At 40.1% G+C, this 12,147-nt stretch overlaps 1 long non-coding RNA gene across 1 annotated transcript in view; it reads right to left on the reverse strand.

Moving 5' to 3' along the window:
* LOC118024737 overlaps nt 1–11,616 on the reverse strand; it is an 86,993-nt gene extending 75,377 nt beyond the window's left edge. Inside the window, exon 1 of the long non-coding RNA XR_004683193.1 lies at nt 11,455–11,616. This is a non-coding gene — a long non-coding RNA (uncharacterized LOC118024737). The remainder of the gene's footprint in view (nt 1–11,454) is intronic.
* Nucleotides 11,617–12,147: the final 531 nt, after the last annotated feature.

Below are 12,147 nucleotides of genomic sequence, written 5' to 3' on the forward strand. Positions count from 1 at the left end.
TCTATCTATCTATCTATCTATCTATCTATCTATCTATCTATCTATCTATCATCTATCATCTATCTATCTATCTATCTATCTCCCCCCTACCTATATTCTGCTCTAGAATGTAAAGGACTTAACCTATGTCTTGCCAATCTTTCCACTTGCCTGAAGAATGGCTGACATTTAATAAATATTCTGGAACAGAATCAGCCTGCTACTTTAACTGCTGAGACAACCTAAAGGCTTATATTTGTGACACCCTTTAGACTACATTTTTAAGAGGCTTAGTCATGGGAACCCATCTTCAAGGGTCTCCAGTCTAGCTGGGAACAGTTATACAAAAATGAAAATGCAAACAAATTTATCAGTGCTACAATAGAGAGAATAGAAATGGAAGTTATCAACGCCTCCTGGAGGAATCTGGAAATACTTCTTATAGGAAATGATGATTGTGCTAAAGCATAGACAGCAAGTAGGTCTTAACTAGTTTGGCAGCAGGGTGAGCACCTTTTAGGACACAAATACCCAGAGACACATGCGAGCAGGGGACCTAGGAGGTAGGTGTCTGAGGAGAATGAAATGGAATTGGACTACATTGTAAAGGGACTAACAGACCGTGAAAAGGGGTTTTAATTTTTTTCTGCCAGAGCCAAGGTAAAGGGTCTTATCACCCATTTCCAATATGGGAGGGGTGCTCTCCATCAGCAAGGAGCAATGCTCTGACGCCAGCCGGGTGTCCTACAATTCAACTCAATTCTGACCCTCTACCTGGAGATACTACCAGATCCCACAGGCAAAGGACTCAGTCCCACAAGACTGCCCTCCCACCCCCACTTCAGACGCCAGTTGCAAGCCCAGGCTATCACCTGTACTTCTGATGAACTGGTTATAAATTCGAGGTTCCCATAACCCCCTCCTCAGGTTTGACTGATTTGCTGGAGCACCTCACAGAATTCAGAAAAACATCTTACTTACTAGATTGCTGGTTTACTATAAAAGGATATAACTCAGGAACATCCAGATGGAAGAGTTGCATAGGGCAAGGAAATGTGGCAAGGGTGCAGAGTTCATGCCCCCTCCAGATGCCCCACTCTCCCAGAACTTCCACGTGTTCACCAACCTGGAAACTCTCCAAACAACTTCCTTTTAAGGTTTTATGGAGGCTCCATTACATAAGCATGACTGACTAATTCATTGGCCTTTGGTGACTGGCTCAACCTCCAGTCTCTCTCCCCTCCCCAGAGGTCAGGGTGTGGAGCTGGTAGCCCCAACCTTCTAATCACAGGGTTGACTCCCCTGGAAACCAGCCTCCCTCCTTAAGTGCTTTCCTAAATCCACCTCATTAACTTAACAAAAGGTACCTTTGTTGTTCTCCTCACTTGGGAGACTCTGAGGGTTTTAGGAGCTCTGTGCAAGACACAGGGTCAAAGACCTGTTGTCTTTATGCATTTCATATTATAAATCATAATATCATGAAAGGGAAATTATGAAAGCATTTTACATTTAAGATGGAGCAATCAGATGTCCAGTTATAAAGATAACTCTGGCAATAGTAAAAAGGATAGAATTTTTAGAGTAGATCGAGTTTAGCCTCCAGGAGACTATCACTACTCCTCCCCTCTTTGCACATATAGGTGATAAAAAAAAGGCGGAGAAGCACAAACTCTCTGGCCAAGTCGCTTGGCTTCTGCTGCTCCTGGAGTCTTTTGGTGTAGGTCACTCTCTCTTTGCTCTTGTGGTCTCCTCACTGGTTTTGTTTCCCAAAGAAATTTCAGGTTTTCTTTTGCACACCTCCTATTTAAGGAAAGCCTAATCATCCTTATATGGGTCCCCGAAGATTTCTAAACTTTCCATTCTCAGTATACAAAAATATAAATCCCCTGTTCTAAGACATTCTTTATTCATTAGGATGAGGATTATTTTGCTTGCAAGTGACAGAAACCCAATTAGCTTATGTAAAAAAGTGAATTCGTTTTCTTATGTAATCAGCAAGTCCTAGAGGGCTGAATCTGGCCAGGTAAAACTAGGACCAGGATTTCAAATGCTCACCTGGACTCTGTCTCTTCACTTCTTGGTTCTACCACCATCTTCCCTTATTTTCACATATACTTTCTTCATAGGGTAACAAGGTGGTGACTAGTAGCCCTAAGTTTACATATTCCTCACAGCCTTAGTCTCAGGGGAAAGTTTATGGTACTCTCCCCACAAGCTGCTGTACCAATCCTTCACAACGCTCTTCATCAGTATTGTTTGGATTTATGTACTTAATCCTGGACCAATCTCAGTGTCCAGAGGGGTATAGAGTCTCAGGATCAACCTGCTGGCAGTGACCTGAAGTGGGCTTATATCAACTTTAGAGAGCCAATTCTGTGCTTCTCTCCCCAACTCCACATTTAGTGACGTCATGTTGGGAGACTGAAGTCAGCCATGATGGGATGATTGGAGACAGAACCAATGCAAACTCAACAAATCAGGACTTTTTCATTTGGAAAGGCAGACTGTCAGCACACCACATGTCGCAGGCTCATCCTTATTTTAGGAAATAATGTATTATAGGACTGACCTTTCTATCAAGATCACACAAAATAGGGAAAGTTCCAAAAAACAAAGGCATATATGACAGAACAGACCAAAACGGTGTCCAACATTTATCACATTTAAAACTTTTTCTTTTCAGTCACAAATGGCAAATCCTTTTTTGAGGGGTGAAAGTATAGTTTTCCATGTCATTTCAAATGCACACATCCCAGACACCTGCCTATAGTTACCTTTAGAAAACAGAAGAAGAGAACTAGGAACAAGACATATCCTTCTCACCCTGGGAGCTCTGTCCCCCAGAAGTGATCTACTGGAAAAGGTGAAGATTCATAACAATCACCTTACCCAGTAGAAGTATTACTCAACACACTGTGGAAGTTTAACAAATATTTCTTGAAATACTATGACCAATAGTCATCCTATGTCTATCAAATGTGCTATATTTGTAGGCTTTGTTTGCTGTATCAGAGCTAAGCTGGCCATTATGTAGACTAAGGTCATACCTTTCCCCAAGACATCTTAGGATATCCTAACTTTCCAGAAGTTATGGAAATAGTGAAATAGGTATCTTTAATTGGAGCAGATGGAAAAGACTGTGAAACCTATCTGTAATCATCATTACTTCTGATAACCATGTTCTATTTTCCCTCCACAACTGGAGAAGCAGATGACTCAGAAAACACACACACACACACACACCATCATAAACCAAGGAGACTGCCAGGGTAGGGCAGATTCACTTCCCTGACCTATGTTACTACATGTGCTTATGCTTACTCTCTGACCTGCCCTACCATCCTAAAAGGTCATGCCCTGTGGGAAGAGAATAACTCACATACAAAGGTAACTGTCCCTGAGATGGTAAGCAGCTTTTCTGTTATCCACTTCAGTGAATAACACTGAACTGGACAAGTGGTGGAGGGTCTGGTGATACAGTGGGGACCTACAACATACACTCATCCTGGGACTGCTTGGGGATCTGCAGTCTAGGGAAAACAGCAGTGATGGGGAGAGAAGTAAGTAGCAAGACATATCTGTGCCTCACCAAACACCAGAGGATATAACAGAAGAGAGGAGCCTTCACTGGTCCCCAAAATTGGAGAGTATCCACAGAAGGAATTTCCTTGAAATTAAGGATCTTCCTGCTAGTCATCATGTACAGAGTCAGAACCCATAGATTTGGTTTCTTGCTAAAATGTGACCATGGTTTTAATCACCAGCTAGTGAAGTCTGTGATGTTTGACTTAAAATTTCTAATATCATTTAATAGGGTTTAAAGATGGTAAAACTGGCAGAGTGATTTGTCATATGACTTTCTGTTTCCTAATCATGAAACTCGATGCTACAAATTCTCCTGATTATGCAACTTTGTGTGCAAAATCCTTCATCACTTGCTCATTTTCCTAGAAGGTAAAGGCTTAATTCTGATTTGGCATTATATCCCTGTGGTCGGACCCCTGAATCTCTCTAGTCTGATTTCCCTCTTCTTTCTCCTATATATCCTGAAACAACATCTTCTCAGTCTGAATGTATGTCAAGAAACACAGTATGTATGCCTTCAAACTTTTATTTTTTAAAAATTTTAAAAGGGACGCCTGGGTGCCTCAGATGGTTAAACATCTGCCTTCGGCTCAGGTCATGATGGGATCGAGTCCCACATCGGGCTTTCTGCTCAGCGGGGAGCCTGCTTCTCCCCCTCCCTCTGCTTCTCCCCCTGCTCATATTCTCTCTCTGTGTGTCTTGAATGAATAAATAAAAAAATTAAAAAAAAAATTTTTTTAAGATTTTTATTTATTTATTTGACAGAGAGAGCACAAGGAGGGGGAGCGGCAGGCAGAGGGAGAGGGAGAAGCAGGCCCCCCGCTGAGCAGAGAGCCTGACATGGGGCTTGGTCCCAGGACCCCAGAATCATGACCTGAGCCAAAGGCAGACACCCAACCAACTGAGCCACCCAGGCTCCCCGCTTCATACTTTTAAATATATTCTTCCCTCTGCCTAGGAAGCTACAGAAGCCCTAACTCTCTCAATGTGGTAACATGTTTTTCATCCTTTAAGAAACAACTCAGCGTTTACCTTTTTCTGACCCTACTTCCTCCTTGTTCGCCCCTTTCTACCTACAACTGCTCGTAAGTGGTGTTAAGCCTAATGTCATCTCTCTCCTCTCAAGTAAACCAGTGAGAGTATTCACCACAATAATAACATTTTGAATGCAAACACATCTTATTGACTAGATCATGAATTCCTTGAGAATAGGGGCTTCTGTATAATCCTTTTCTGCATTCCTGGAGCCTAGTATAGTATTGGGTACCTAGTAAGAATTTCATAAACATGCGATCAATTTGAATAACCAACAATATGGTGTTTACACTCTTTAAAAATATTACAAATTCTACCAAGAAATATTTTTTAAGTTTTATTTCTTAAAATAATGATCACTGTACAGACTTTTAACATTCATATTAAGATATATATTATTTGCAAGGCCATATGTGAGTAGATATTATAGGAAAACCCATAACTTTTTTTTTTTTTTAAAATCACTATTCGGGGCGCCTGGGTGGCTCAGTTGGTTAAGCGACTGCCTTCGGCTCAGGTCATGATCCTGGAGTCCCGGGATCGAGTCCCGCATCGGGCTCCCTGCTCAGTAGGGAGTCTGCTTCTCCCTCTGACCCTCCCCCCTCTCATGTTCTCTCTCTCTATCTCATTCTCTCTCAAATTAAAAAAAAATAAAAATAAAAAAATATTTAAAAAAAAAAATCACTATTCATCAAGCAGGAAGAATGTCCCAAAGTGGAGTAAAGCTTGTTACCAAATACTATAATGAATTGCTTCTAGATAAAGGAGACATATTGAGTTGCTAATTATGAAGTTCATGTCAACAGAGCAATGGCCATTCAGGAGATAAATGAGTGGGAAAATATTTCTTCAGTTACATGAGAAAAATATGACCAAAGAAATTCTAGCTGCACCAGAAATTAATCACAATAATTCGTAAATCATTTCAAATAACAAAGGTCCGGTGATTTTTTTTTCTGAAGAAGAATAACATTTTAATGGTGGAAATCTTCCTCTAGCAAAGAGGAATGTTTACACAGAATTACTTTCCTTTAAAGAAATGGATATATATATATATTTCCATCCAAGAGTTGAATTCATCTTATGAAGGGTGATGATGAGACTATATTGATCTCACTGACATGTAAAAAAGCCCAGTGTCAATTTTCACGAGCATGCCATGCTGAGATTAGAGGCCTTACATACTTGTTTGCTATTCTTATTGTCCATAAATGTTATGACTAAATATTGAATGTGGGAGGAACATGAAATATAGTAAATAGATGGCTCACTGAGATGCTGCTGCTGAATATTTCATTGACATTAATTCATCAGGATCAAAACCAGATGGAGGCTCACTAGTCACCTGATAGCCCAAGTATTATGCTTTTCCAATTTCATAATTGTCAGACTTACTTGCTAAATTTAAATCACATGTTTACCAAGCTCTTAATATGAACAAAGCATTGTGTAGAGCATAAAGATGAAACAAGACACAGTCCTTCCCCTCAAGAGGCAGAGTCCAAAAGAAAAAGATGATTAACAAGCTCATTCCAATAAACATACATTAAGTACCTGTTGTTTCTAAAGTGCTGTAGTAAGATCTACACCAGAGAGGTAAAAATGGCCTCATTACTGGAAATGTGGCTCTGATAGGAAGGATACCCCCAATTTCTACAACATACTACTCGTCCTGTTGGGTAAAATTGACATTTTTATCTGTAACAGTCTTGTTTAAAGGGGCTAAGCGAAGAATTTCTTAGTATTGGGAAGTGGAGTCATAGAAACCAGCACTCATCAAAGATATGGAGAAACCCACATAAACAAGAAGTAACCAGTGCTGCAGTCTACATGGAACTTCACAAGACCTATTAGAATCATCAGTGATTACAAGTCTAAATTACTAGAAATACCTTATAGATAGGCTATTTCTCATATTAATGTGCTCAAAGTCAAATGGTCAATGAAAACTGGGATAGACCCACCTGTATTACATACTCACTAGAACCACAAAGCTTAATGTGGCAAAACAAAGAGATTAATATGTACCTCACTATGTTAGTGAGCATAGGCTAGGCTGAACTTAGTGACATTTGTCCTGAAATCTCTGTGGCTTAATGCAATAAAGATATATTGCTTACTCACGTAAATTCTGATGTAAGTTGGAAGATAAGATCTTTAAAGAAGTTGCCCTGTTTGAAGTGATTCTTTGATTCTGGCTGTTTGGTTTTTTGTTGTTGTTGTTGTTTATTCTTATGTTAATCCCCATACATTACATCATTAGTTCTAGATGATGGCTGTTTGTCTTTTTTAAGATTTATTTATATATTTATCTGAGAGAGAGAGAAAGAGAGAGAAAAAATGAGCACGGGGAAGGGCAGAGGGAGAGGGAGAGAGAAACTTTAACAGATTCCTCGCTGAGCTTGGAGCCTCATGTGGGGCTCGATCCCACGACCCTGAGATCATGACCTGGGCCGAAATCAAGAGTTGGATGCTTAACTGACTGCACCACCCAAGTGCCCCGATTCTGGCTGTTTTGCATTTGTTAGGCTGCCATGTCTACATGTTGCTTCTGTGGGAAAAAAGAGAATTTAAGAATTGAGCACCAACTCTTAAAAGTTTCATCCTGAAAGTGACCTTAGTCATTTGCCCCATGTTCCATCAGCCAAAAAACCACATGGCCCTGCCTGACGTCAAGGGGACTGAGGACTATAGAAGAGTACATGGCTATTCAATAATCAGTGGATGCTTGCGCCCCATGACAAGTAATGCCAAGTCTAAGAAAGAGATGGAGGCACTGCTGACAGTTAATAGAAGAGGGCGGCGGACAACTGTTGAAAGAGAGCACACACCGTGTGGGACAAGTGAAGACAAGCAGAAATTTGCCTTGGATCCAGGGAATTCAGGTACAGCAGGAAAAGAAGAGAAAGTGCCAGGGATCCGTCCACAAGATCAATACAGACGATAATGGCTAGAGTTCAGATAAATCTCTCAGCCAAGTTAAAGAACAAGTAACGTAAAAAATCAGTGACAATGGTACTTGTAAAACAAAATTTAAAGTGCTGGGCTTTCAAAATTAATTGAGATTTGATTGTTCCAAACCGAGAAGCCCATCGTAGGGTCCACCCAGGAACTGAATTTTGTAAGTTACGCAGATGATTCATAGGCAGCCAGTCCATGAATCCCATTTTGAGAAACACTGGCTCAATAAATGAGCCAAGTTAGAATTGGTACAGAAAGTAAAGCAAAATAATAAGAATAAAACACCAGTTTTGTTAAATTTTGTAAAACTGGTAAATACCAGTACTGAATGGGGGCTCAAGTTGAGTGTAAACTAAAATTGCCACGGGTCTAAAGTGTCATCATACAATTTGTGGAATAATTATATTATATTTTATAATTAATCTTAATATAATGTAGATAAATGGCATTTTCTTTTTTTTTCTTTTTTTTTCAAAATTGGCTCTTCTAAATATTTCTCACTATGAAAGTATTAGGGCTCTACCTTCTTTTGAGTAGTTATGTTCCTCCTTATTTTAAGGACTCCATGCTCCCATACCTGGGGAGGTAAAGACCTGAGAAGGTCAAAAGAAAAATTCTCAGTTAAGAGTTGTCTATAGTAACAGTGAGGAGGTAGGGAAAGGCGTAAGGATCCAGGACATTGGCCAAAGAAATCACCTATAATTACAAATTCATCTGAGAAGGGAGAAGCAAAAATGAAAACCTCAGTAGGGATACAAACATATACCAGCTCAAACCAGGAGAGTAACAGGGTCAGAGGTGTGCTAGTCTGTATCCTAGCTAAATCCAACTAGCTAAATCCTTGTCCATAGACAAGGAATCAGAGACAGAGTTTACTCCATGTCTCTTCAAGCAGATGCAGCAGCTATGATTATAGATCTAATTGACACTGGAATACAAAGAAATGTCAAATACACATGTACAATATGAAATAAATACTAACCTTAATATTTGAGCCATGAAGTTGAGTTATGTTGCTATCTAAAAAATTATGTGCCTTGGAGTAGGGAGAACTAGACAGCCACCTGCGAAAGAAGGAAGTTGGACTCTATCTTACATCATACAGAAAAACTAACCCAAAATGGATTAAAGATGTAACTGTAAGACTCCAGACTGTAAAACTCCTTGCAGAAAATGCAGGAGAAAAGTTTCATGACATTGGATTTGGCAATGATTTCTTAGATATGTCACCAAAAACACAGGCAACACCAGCAAACATAGACTACTGGGTCTACATCAAATTTAGGAATATTGTGCATTGTTAGAGACAATCACCAGAATAAAAAGGCCACCTATAGAATGGAAGAGTATATTTGCAAACCACATAGGTCATAAGGGGTTAATATCCAGAATATATAAAGAGCTAGTTGTAAACTAATTAGAGAGCTAGTCGTAGGGCAAACAGAAAAAAAATGAAAGAAACAGTTATTTCTGAGTAATCTTTTATGTGCTAATCTCTCTCTCCCTCCATTATCTCCCCACTATATCTTCTTTCTTATCTATCTATCCACATATGTATGTGTGTATGTATATGCTATATGTATATAAACTCTGTAAGATGACTTGTGAAACCTTAGGGTTTCTTGAAACAGAGCAGATAATCACTGGTCAAGAGGCTCTGTGAAGTGAATTTACAACCCATCTAAGCAGTGCTGTGATAGAGTTCAGAATATCTCGAAAAGCACATGATTCTTAGACTATTTTTCCTGAAATAATACCTCTTTCAGCCCACGTATGCACATGACATGCAATTCAGGCAATTCAGGGAAGAACAGGAAGACATTAATATCAACAGAGTATTTTCTCTGTGCCAAGCACTTTCTGGATTCCTTCATACCCATTTCATTAAGTTTGGGCTGTGCTTCCTGGTGAGAGCTTAAAGCTCTACTTTTTGGTGCAGTCCACATCACCTTTGGATACCAATCCAGCTCAGCTTTCTATTTTAAATGGTGAGCAAACTGTCTGTGGCATCACTGGGGTGAAAGGCTACTCAACCATCAGATGAAGAGGAACTCGAAGGGTGCTCAAAGATATGAAAAGCTGTTTCAGACCTGACTTGCAGCCATGGTAGGCACCTGGGCAAGCTGGTGTGCTGAATTAATAACAGCTTCACCAGTCTTCCCTGAACCAGGCAGTAAACATACAGGCAGCCAGATAGACCCTAGTAAACATTCTAGAAATTCCTTTCAGGCCAAAAATAAAATGGAATACAGCATAAGGAGAGAACCCATGGATTAGAGTGGAGATGGAAATCATTTTCCCAACTAAACATGAAATATGTGGTAGGAAATGAGCAATCACCCCTCCTTCAAAGTAGTTATACATTAGGTGAGTATATAAATTTATTTTAATAGAGCTGACTCAAGTTATATGTCAGACAGCCTCTTTTAGAATTACCCATAGCACATTCTCTGGCAATTTTTGGTCATTTAAAGATAGATTGAAACTTGGTAAACAATCACTTAACCCTAATGGAAATTTTATTGACTTTGGAATTAAACAATTCTGAGTGAGACTCTACAGTGAGAAGCTTATTGGAATGACAACTAAAAACTGGGGATTATGTCCAGGATGACCTTTCCCGCCTTGAAAGTTGTTGGAAAACACATAGCTCAGGGACTTAACATACTTAATAAGTCCTATTCATTATTGTTCTCATGGAAAAAAAAAAAATTAAAAACAAATCACATGACTGATAAAGTTGGGGAACACAATTCAGCAACCAAATGTAAGATGAGCAATTTTTCTGTTTTTAATTTATAACTGCCTCTGGGATCATACCGAAGGAAGAATCCCCAATATTTTGCAGAGTGGGAATTAACACAGTGGGTACATTACCAACAAAGAAATAAGCACTAGCCTCCAGGAGCATCTGTTTTGAAGAGCACCATTATTTCGGATGCTTGAGTGCTGGAATACTTGTTCAAAGAGCAGTCTCTGTGATGTAGAGTCAACCCAAGCTCCCAGATGCGGGCTCAGGGACATGAGAATCCCATGCAGACTGGCCTCTGAGGAATCCCATTGGAGGACCTTTGCAAACAGGCACAACTTGGCTGGCAGGATGTTACCTGAACACAAGACTCAATCTGCCAGTTTCATTCTTCCCCCCTGGCGAAAAGGATCTCTCTGCTTTTATTCTCTGTTCCCAGGGACTCAGAAACAGATCTGTTTGAGGAGACCACATAAACCGACCAAGGAGAATTGAGGTCACCCTGCTGAAATCACAGTGCAGGATGGCATTCTTGTTTTTTTTTTAACCTTCTAACCATTTTATTAAAGTCTGATTGATACGTAAAGAGTGGACATGTTTAGTGTATACAGCTCCATGAGTTAGGGGTTGCTTAGACACCCATGAAATCATCACCACTATCAAAGCCAGAGGCATGTCCATCACCTCCCAAAGTTTGCTCTTACCCCCATTGTTATTACTATAATTATCATTAGTGGTAAGAACCCTTAACATAAGGTCTACCTTCTTTGCAAATTGTAAGTATACAATACCATTAGCTATTACAGTATATAATACTATCCTTAAATGATACAATACCACTAGTTATACGTTACTGTTAGCTTATGCAAGATAAGTAGGTTCTGGAGATCTACTATATAGCAAAGCGCCTAAAGCTAACAATACTGTATTGAGTGGCACTATCCCACTTAATTCTCAAAACAACCTGTGACAAAGTTACGGTCATTGTCTTCATTTTTGAAATGCAAACCACCTGAGGAGGTTAAGAACTTGCCCATGACGAAAGAGCCAAGATTCAGCCCTGGTCTGTTCGATTTTAGGACCAAGGAATGTAAATCTTACATGCTTATAGCCAAGAGACCCCCTCTGCTTTCCTCCTGACTCACCAGTCCTGGGATTTCCAACACACCAGGAAGGGTCACCCCCCTCTTCAGAACTTCCCCTTGGGCTTCCAATTGTCCATTTTTAACCTCTGGGAACTAAGAAGAAAGGGAACAGGCGTAGATATAGAGACCTGAGTTTTCCAGAGTCCCCCCACAAAAGATAGTCCTTTTCCTTATTCTCTCCATTGCATAGCAAATCTTTTTCTTCCTTTTAGTTCACCTTTTTGCTATATACCTGTCTGAGGGATCCATGGGCTTAATAAAACAGCCCCCAAACAACATAAAAAAACACAGCCAGGCTAAAATGGAGTTGTAGGAAATGAAGTACTGCTGGCTTTGAGGGATTCCTGGAGCTGTTTTTCTTCTTGGTACCTCTGGTACTCACACTTCTCTGTGAACCCTTGGACCCCTGTGGCCAGCCCAACCCATTATTTTATTTCAGGGTTTCACAAGTGGGTCCTGGTTTTTTCAGGGCTCTGACATCTTAATGAATTGAATTTCCTGGCTTTCCCATCAACTCATCTTCCTCCTTCACGCACCTTTTACTAACGGCAGCATGCGCCGTCTTAGAGTGTTAGGATGAACCCCAGTTTCCCTGTGTGGCCCCAATATTTGGAGCTCGGATTTTTCTCAGGTAGTAAGGGTTTGGGAAGAGCCAGCTGAGGGGCAAGCAGAAGAGGAGAGTGGTCTGGAAGG

This window comes from Mirounga leonina, unplaced genomic scaffold, assembly GCF_011800145.1.
Source record: "Mirounga leonina isolate KUSES-001 unplaced genomic scaffold, KU_Mleo_1.0 Mir_200, whole genome shotgun sequence".
Taxonomy (NCBI): Eukaryota; Metazoa; Chordata; class Mammalia; order Carnivora; family Phocidae; genus Mirounga; species Mirounga leonina.